This window comes from Amblyomma mixtum, chromosome 1, assembly GCF_055824585.1.
Source record: "Amblyomma mixtum isolate Tamu chromosome 1, ASM5582458v1, whole genome shotgun sequence".
Taxonomy (NCBI): domain Eukaryota; kingdom Metazoa; phylum Arthropoda; class Arachnida; order Ixodida; family Ixodidae; genus Amblyomma; species Amblyomma mixtum.
In genome coordinates, this window is record NC_143012.1 from 271,253,561 (window position 1) to 271,261,454 (window position 7,894).

At 48.7% G+C, this 7,894-nt stretch overlaps 1 long non-coding RNA gene across 1 annotated transcript; it reads left to right on the top strand.

Annotated features, from left to right (window-relative positions):
- The first annotated feature begins 599 nt into the window (after positions 1-599).
- Positions 600-4,398, top strand: LOC149371680 (uncharacterized). Its single transcript, XR_016286907.1, has 2 exons — positions 600-1,169; positions 3,528-4,398. It is a non-coding gene; the product is annotated as an uncharacterized LOC149371680 (long non-coding RNA).
- The last annotated feature ends 3,496 nt before the right edge of the window (positions 4,399-7,894 follow it).

Sequence of the window (7,894 nt, forward strand, 5' to 3'; positions counted from 1 at the left end):
CGACGATCGAACAGGGATGCATTCGTCAAGCAACTTCAGGTTTTCGAACGCCCGCTCGTGCTCGTGAGCAAGAAGGCGATGGCGCAGTTACACAGCGTCGGGTTTCCACCGTGGCGTCCCCGGAACCCACGAAGGAGGTAGAAGCAGCCAAGATGGACGAAGGCGCTCGGAGTTCGAGCGAGAAAGCCAGGAAGGGGGTCGTCAACCGTATTGCTATCGTTGTGGCTCTCCGAAACATAATGCAAACGCAAGAAACTGTCCAGCCCGCAATCGTCGTTGCAACAATTGTAGGAAAATTGGACACTTCGCTCTAGTCTGTCGCTCATAGCATCAGTCGGCGACACTTCGCGCGTCGCAGGCGCCGGCCTCTACCGTGGAGGAAGTACACATCCTGAATTCTCCGCATATTCTGGGCATAGAATTGCCACAAAATAAGAAAGAGATAATAGCTACCGTAACGCTTAAAGGAAACCCAGTTCCTCTACTTGTCGACACTGGGGCTGCCGTTTCTCTTGTCAACAATGCTGATTTTCGGAAATATTTTGCACGCTTCTACACTCTGTCGTCGTCAACCCTGGCTCTCCGGGACTACAAGCTGACATACAGTACAACGATACTCAAGCATCGGTAACTTTTCATGTCACTCGACAAGGATCTTCGTTGCTGGGCCTTGACGCCATTCAGAAACTGCACATCAACGTGATGGGGTCAACCCTCACTTGTCTCCAAGCCACTTGTCATTCGTTCGAGATTCCGGAGAACACACCGCCAGGATTTGAAGCCTTGTTTTCGAGTGAGCTCGGTTTTGTCAAGGACTACGTCCATCAAATCAACCGCCGACCAGATGTTCCTCCCGTCAGTGCGAAGCTGAGACGCCTTCCGCTAGCACTGCGACAAAGTCTCCGACGAGCTCGCGCGCCTGGAGCGCGAGGACATCATCGAACGCGTCGACGCATCGGAGTGGGTGTCTCCGCTGGTCGTCGTGAAAAGGAAGGATGGCTCCCTTCGCCTGTGTGTGGACTTGCGGGAGCCCAACAAAGCTATTGTCGTCGACGGCTACCCACTTCCGCACACGGAGGAACTCTTGCAGTTGCTCGCAGGAGCTACGTGGTTCTCAAAGCTGGACTTGGCTTCAGCATACCATCAAGTGGGACTCACGGAAACAAGTCGTGAGTTGACAACGTTCATATCCCATGAAGGACTATTTAGGTTTAAAAGAGTCTGTTTTGGTTTAGCTTCTGCTCCGGCTACATTTCAAAAGCTTATGTCACACGTGTTGGAAGGCTGTACGGGCGTAGTGTGCTATTTGGATGACATTTTGGTGTGGGGACGGACCAAGGCGGAGCACGATCGCAACTTGAAGGAAGTGCTGTCTCGCATTTCCACAACAGGAATGAAATTGAATCAGAAATGTGTTCTTGCAGTAAGGGAACTCACATTCTTGGGGCACAACCTGTCGGCCCAGGGTATTTCTCCCATGGAATCGAAAATCAAAGCTATAGTTAATGCACCTTCCCCTGCGAACGTCAAGTCGCTGCAATCATTCCTAGGTCTCGCTGGCTACTACGCCAAGTTCCTGCATCATTATGCAGATTTAGTGGAACCGTTGCGGAAAATGCTCCGACAAGGTCAATCATTTGAATGGACGGTGGAAGCTCAGAATAGTTTTGATCAAGTTAAGGCACGTTTGGCATGCAAACCTGTTGTGCAAATGTTCAACCCGGAATTACCTGTCGTAGTCACCACTGACGCCTCAGACGTTGGCTTGGGAGCTGTACTACAGCAGAAAGAAGGGTTGCACCTTCATACAATTGCTTTTGCGTCACGCGCTCTGTCGCCGGCTGAGAGAAAATACTCAGTTGGTGAACGTGAGGCACTAGCCTGTTTGTTTGCTTGCGAAAAGTGGCATGTATATCAGTGGGGTAGACGTTTTACACTCAGAACCGATCATCAGGCATTGGTTGCTTTGCTTTCCGCCGGCGATTCGGGTCGCCGACCACTACGCATCTCTCGTTGGACAGCTCGGTTGCCGAATTACAATTTCCAAATAGAGTACTGCAAGGGTACACAAAATTATGTGGCAGACGCCTTGTCCAGGCTGCCCGTCGCAGAAAATTCTGACAATCAGGAGGAAGAAATCGTTTCTCTGGTAACACCAGTAGTCGACAAGGCAACTGTACAAAATGCAACAGCTTCTGACGTTACCCTGCAAAAGGTCATCAGTCAGCTCAGCAAGGGCTGGTTGCACAAGAAGGCTCTGTCAGTTGATCTTGTGCCATTCTTTCACATCCAAGAGGAATTATCCTTTGTAGATGGTCTACTAATGCGAGCAGATCGCGTGGTAATTCCTGAAGTACTTCGTCCCACTTTCCTACAGTTGGCCCATGAATCACATCCGGGCATAGTCCGCACAAAAGAACTGCTAAGAGAACGCTACTGGTGGCCACAGCTTGATAGACAGGTAGAGGAATGCATCAAACACTGTCTCATATGTCAAGCAGCTGACAAGTCAGCTAAGCCATCCTTCACACCCCTCCAGCCAGTTCCCTGGCCGGACCGCCCCTGGCAGAAGTTAGCCATGGACATTGTGGGGCCTTTGAACATTCCGCCGAGTCCAACGTATGCCATAACGTTAATGGATTATTATTCCAGATGGCCTGAAGTCTACTTCACTCCTTCAGTAACATCCCAGGATGTCATTCACTTTCTGATCTCTGTTTTGAGCAGGGAGGGTTTTCCAGACTCGATAGTTACAGATAATGGGCCACAATTTGTTTCGAGACCATTCAAAGACTTTCTAAAAGAGAGAGGCATACAGCATTTGCGGTCATCAAATTACTACCCTCAAGCAAATGGTCTTATTGAAAGATTCAACAGAGTTTTGAAGGAGACCATTCAAATAGCTCAACTCCAAGGAGAACCCGTTAAACAAGCTGTCCTGCAACATCTGGGATGGCACCGGCTAACACCCCACTCAACTACGGGCGTGTCACCTGCAGTCCTGCTGCACGGCCGGCAACCGCGCTCGAAACTCGACATGAGCTGTACTTCCTTTCATAATTCGCAGCAAAGCACCTGGAACTTGCCTCAAACTTCCGCTACAGCAACGTCTCCAGAACACACATCTTCGGAGCAAACACAGGTGCGAGAAAGGGTTGAAAATAAGCAACAGCCAATGAAATACTACGTTGATAGACGTAGAGGCGCAAAGCCAACGGCCGTGCAAATCGGTGACACAGTGAAGGTGCGGTCATTCAGAACAGGTCCATCCAAATACATTGGACCTTTCAAAGTCCAGCGACAGGTTGGTCCAAGCACTTTTTTACTGAGTGATGGTAAGGTCTGGAATGCTTCTAAATTGGTCCGGGTACTGCCGGCCCCAGAAAATATTCCAAGCCCGCCAAGCATAGATTATTCCTATGCAGGCTTAGCACATGCTGCTGATAATGCAATGGCAGCAACTCGAAACAAGCTTCTAGCTGAAACAAGTGCCGAAATGTCCGAAAATGTGTCGCCTCCTGTTGCAGATACCCTGGATAACGCTTCGCGCAACGAGGGGGGGGAAGGAATATAGGCCGTCAAAGTCAGCCGAAAGTGGCCGCACCACTGCGCACGAATCCACAGAGGACAGCAGTTGTAGTTTTCCGGAGCAAAGCGACCCAGGGACTTCCAGTTCGCACAGCCGCGGGCGCCCAGTGCGTCAGCGGAAACCACCTTTCTGGGCCGTAGACTACCAGATGTAGTTCTGGAGCGAAGGGTAGCACACCTGTTTTTCTTGGCCTGTAGTCGCGACTGAGCTGTCCGTGGCCAGTGGGCCAGTCATGGAGACTTTATAAAGCTGGTAATGAATGAATACTCCTGTATCGCTGTGATCTTTACTCACTTTGCTTTCTTTGCAAGTTCCTCATGTTTTCGCATTCAGCGCACAATGATGTTGTGATAGGTTGTGTATAATGATGAATCTCCTTGTGTGTTCTCTGTTACGGTGGATGTACAAATCTAGTGTTGTTTCTGGGTGAGATTGATCGTATGTCGTGCCCATAGTCACTGTATAATGTGTGTGCTTTCTTTTGCCATGTGTAATGACTGCTGAAATGAGACATTTTTGTGCCTTGAACACGTCATAACAGAAATAGCACAGCCATAAAATCGGATAGTTTCTGTTTGATGACCATTGTATAATGTTTGCTGTCTCGTGGCACATGTTAAGAGAGCAGTATTTTTCGCAATAGCTTAACATTATTTCCTAGGGGGAGACGATGTTGTGTGGCGCCCTCTTGGGTCGACACACAATTCACTTAGCTGATTTGTAAATCTGGTCTAACAACAATGACTTTGTTTGCTGTGTGAATAAAACCGTGGGGAACGGGCGCAAGCCCGCTTTTGTTCCGCTCGGAACCGAGTCGTGTCCTTCAGCGGCCCGTTGCGGGCCTTGCCGGGGTGTTCATGCAACACCACAAAATGCAAGGTAAATGGGCCTTTGACCCCACCTTGTGTAGACGAAATACCTTGTGCTATAGTGATCTTTGGCCAAAGCGTTCCTTGCGGCATAAAAAGTGACCATCATCATCACCTGGTCAACGACCTCACTTTGAGGAAACGGGTCACCTCCGTGTGAGTCACACCTGGGCGGTTCAGTGAGTAATGCGCGTTCGCAGGGCTACCGGGGACGGAATTCGCGTTTGCATGTTGGTCGCAAAAGAACGTGCTTGCTCTCGCTGAGTTAAGAAAGCTCGATCTCATGGCTCGGGCTGACATTAGTGTCGATTAACTTGGTACGGTAGTATGCTAACATAGCGGCAGGGCAGCAGCTCTCGTAAACCGCCGCCTACAAACCGTGCAGCACACCCTCGAAATCAGTAGCTGTAGCCCCGCGGTGCTAATATCAGTACAAGTCATGCGATGAAGAATTCATGTTAAATTTGAGGCCGGTAGTACGCTAATGGTAGGCAGCCTCGATAGCTGTTAGCGTTTCCGGGTGTGTTTTGTATGTGTCATTAATCTGAAAGATGGTGGTCCAGTGGGTTGGGCTCGGTGTTAATGACTCCGGCTTTCTCAGATTCATTGCGATGATCCAAGTCTTCGAAATGCTCCGCAATCGCACTGCGCGCTCTCTTGAAGTTGTGCACATCGTCCTTGTGCTGGCTAAGCCCTGGTGGAAACTTCTTCGTTTCACCGATTTAACATGGCTAAGAGTCAGTACAGGATGCTTTCTTGACGATTCCGAGAGCCTCTTTATTTGGAGCGTGGTCTTTCGCCCGTTGCATGAAGCCCGAGAAAGCACGAAGCCTTATAACAGAATCTATATTCTATGCTTTCGAAACAGGCCTGCCAGTGTTTCACTTCTGTCTTTGACGTACGGGTTATTTTGGTGACCTGGGTAGTCACCGGTGCTTCCGAATTTTCAACGCTCTGATTATTTTTTTTGCGCAGTGTAACTTACTCGGTAATTGAAATATATTATGCGAAGCATATTAACGTAGGTTTCGGGCCTTCGCGCGACGCCCGGCGGTGGCCACCATTGACCTTCAAGTGACCTTCAAGTAGGTCACGTGACATGACGTCACGTGATGACGTCACACCGGCTGCAGATGGGGCCTCATATCGCGCCGTCGGACGTCGCCCGGCGGAGGCCTCCACGCTTCGGTTCGCGCCGTCGCGCCCGACGCGGCGGCGGCGCCACCTTCGCTGCATCACGTGATATGTGACGTCACGCCAGGGATGAGGCGGCGCGCGCCCGCCGTCGCGTCAGTCTCTGCGCCCGCAACCGCGCCAGCGTCTTTGCGCCGGGCGTGTATGCAGTCAAGATGCCTCCAAACGCTAAGGAGATGCTTCGCATCCACTGGGCTTAACCTTGATAAGCCTCCAATTTTATTTTTGAGTAAGCAATACAAGTTAAATGCAGACGATTTTTTTTAAAATCAAGTTCTAAATATTGGTGTAACTTCGAGAAAACCTACTCTGTGGCAAGCAGTGGTGTTGCCCGGAATTCCTACGCGTTAGAATGAAAATCGTCTAGCTCTGGATATGATAGAGCAGAATGGTAGATGGTAGAGCAGAATGGTAGATGGTAGAGCAGAATGTAATGTTTAGTGGGCTTGGGCATTATCCTCTCAAAGCATGAACAGCAGCGAAGCGCTGCGCTGCGCGTAACTTCGAGTTGACGCGCAAAGTCATCACGTGTAAAAGCAAGGCAGCTCTTCCCGGCTTGTGCATCAAGATACTGCCTAGTGTTGCTACTGACAATTTGACATCGAAACCTAGAAAAAAAAGCTGAAAAAAAACTTCTAAAAACAACTGAAGGTTAAATTACCAATGCATGTGCTACAACGGAGTACCGACTAACAAGCTCGTTTCTATACGTATATTTTTTGCTACCAATAAATCGTTTGCGACAAATAATATAGTAATCGATCACTTGTCTTTAATTCTTCAGTTACATTTGAAGGGCTGTGGTAGGCCACTAAAATCATTTACATTTCAGGCGAAGTGTGTGTCATGGCAATTGGTTACTTCTTTTCTGCAATCTGTACAAGACTGCGAGTAATGAGAACCTGTTGCTGTTTCATATTCTAGGGTGAAAATGATATAAGATTGAGTATAGTTCAGTTGTGCAAGAGAGCCTTCCACACAAATTTCTTGGCGATGACAAAACAGACATTAAAGGGCCTTCTCCGCTCATTTCTGTGCATATACTGCATATCTCAATCAATTACAAAAACGTTAAATAAAAATCGCAAAGGCTCAGGGGATTCGAAATGGTAGATACAATTACAAATAATTTTTATGGATTTATTTTTGTGCGATCTTCTACTCCGGCAACCTCTGATCGTTGACGTCACAAGGGCATAGCCGCCCCTCGTCATCTGCTCCGCACTGTTCGCACCGCTGACGCACTTCCATGCACGTCTTATACGGCGGTCGCTAGAAATTTCCATTTAACTTAGCAAAACAAAATGATTTTCTGTGTTTTTTTTTCTGAACCCTTCAGCGTAGAGCTTATTGACCATTGGGAAAGTGTGCATGGTCGTGGCCTCTTTTTTCCGATTGTTAATGAAACAGAAATCGATGATCCCGTGCTGCATTATTGACGCCTACAAGCATGTGATTCGTATGCCACGGATGTGCTCTCTCATTAGCATATATGTGCTCCTGCATGAAAAAAAGCGAAACATGCCGCACCTGCTTTCGCCGATGTGCGTCGTGAAGAGCGTGGCGATGGAGTTCTGTCACCTACTGCCAAGTTCTTTCCCGTTATTTGTCGGCTCGTCGGCTCAAATTAGCACAAGGTGGCACTGAAGTAAAGCTCGCAGCATGAAGGGTGCGGAGAAAACTGCTGAATTCGACGACTTCCCCGCTACATGCAAGTTTGTGTAGGTATACGTGTGTGTGCACGTGTTAAGTCGAACATGCGTCTTTTCCAGCTATTAGAAACCACTGAAAAAATCAAATCGCTGGAAAAACGAAACGCGACTGAAGTGTTCTACGGCCAGCACCCAGGACTGGCCGCAGCCGTCTTCATTTCGATACCGGCGCCGAGCGATCAACTGCTCCGACTCCGAAGGCTATTAGTACTGCTTGTTTTTGTTTTTTTTATGCCGCTTGTTCGGCAACTGACTCGTGCATTCGCTATATGAGCGCTTCGATATAATAGTATACTATTTGACATTTGCTGTGCGTGCTTGAAGTGCCTATAGGCATGCACTATTACGACGACTGCCGCCCTGCGCTCAGGTTGCACTATGGTTGTGAGGTCTTATGCCATAAAATGGGTAATGGTTTGGTTTGGTTTGGTTTGGTTTATTGGGTGTAACGTCCCAAAGCGACTGAGGCTATGAGGGACGCCGTAGTGAAGGGCTCCGGAAATTTCGACCACCTGGGGTTCATTAACGTA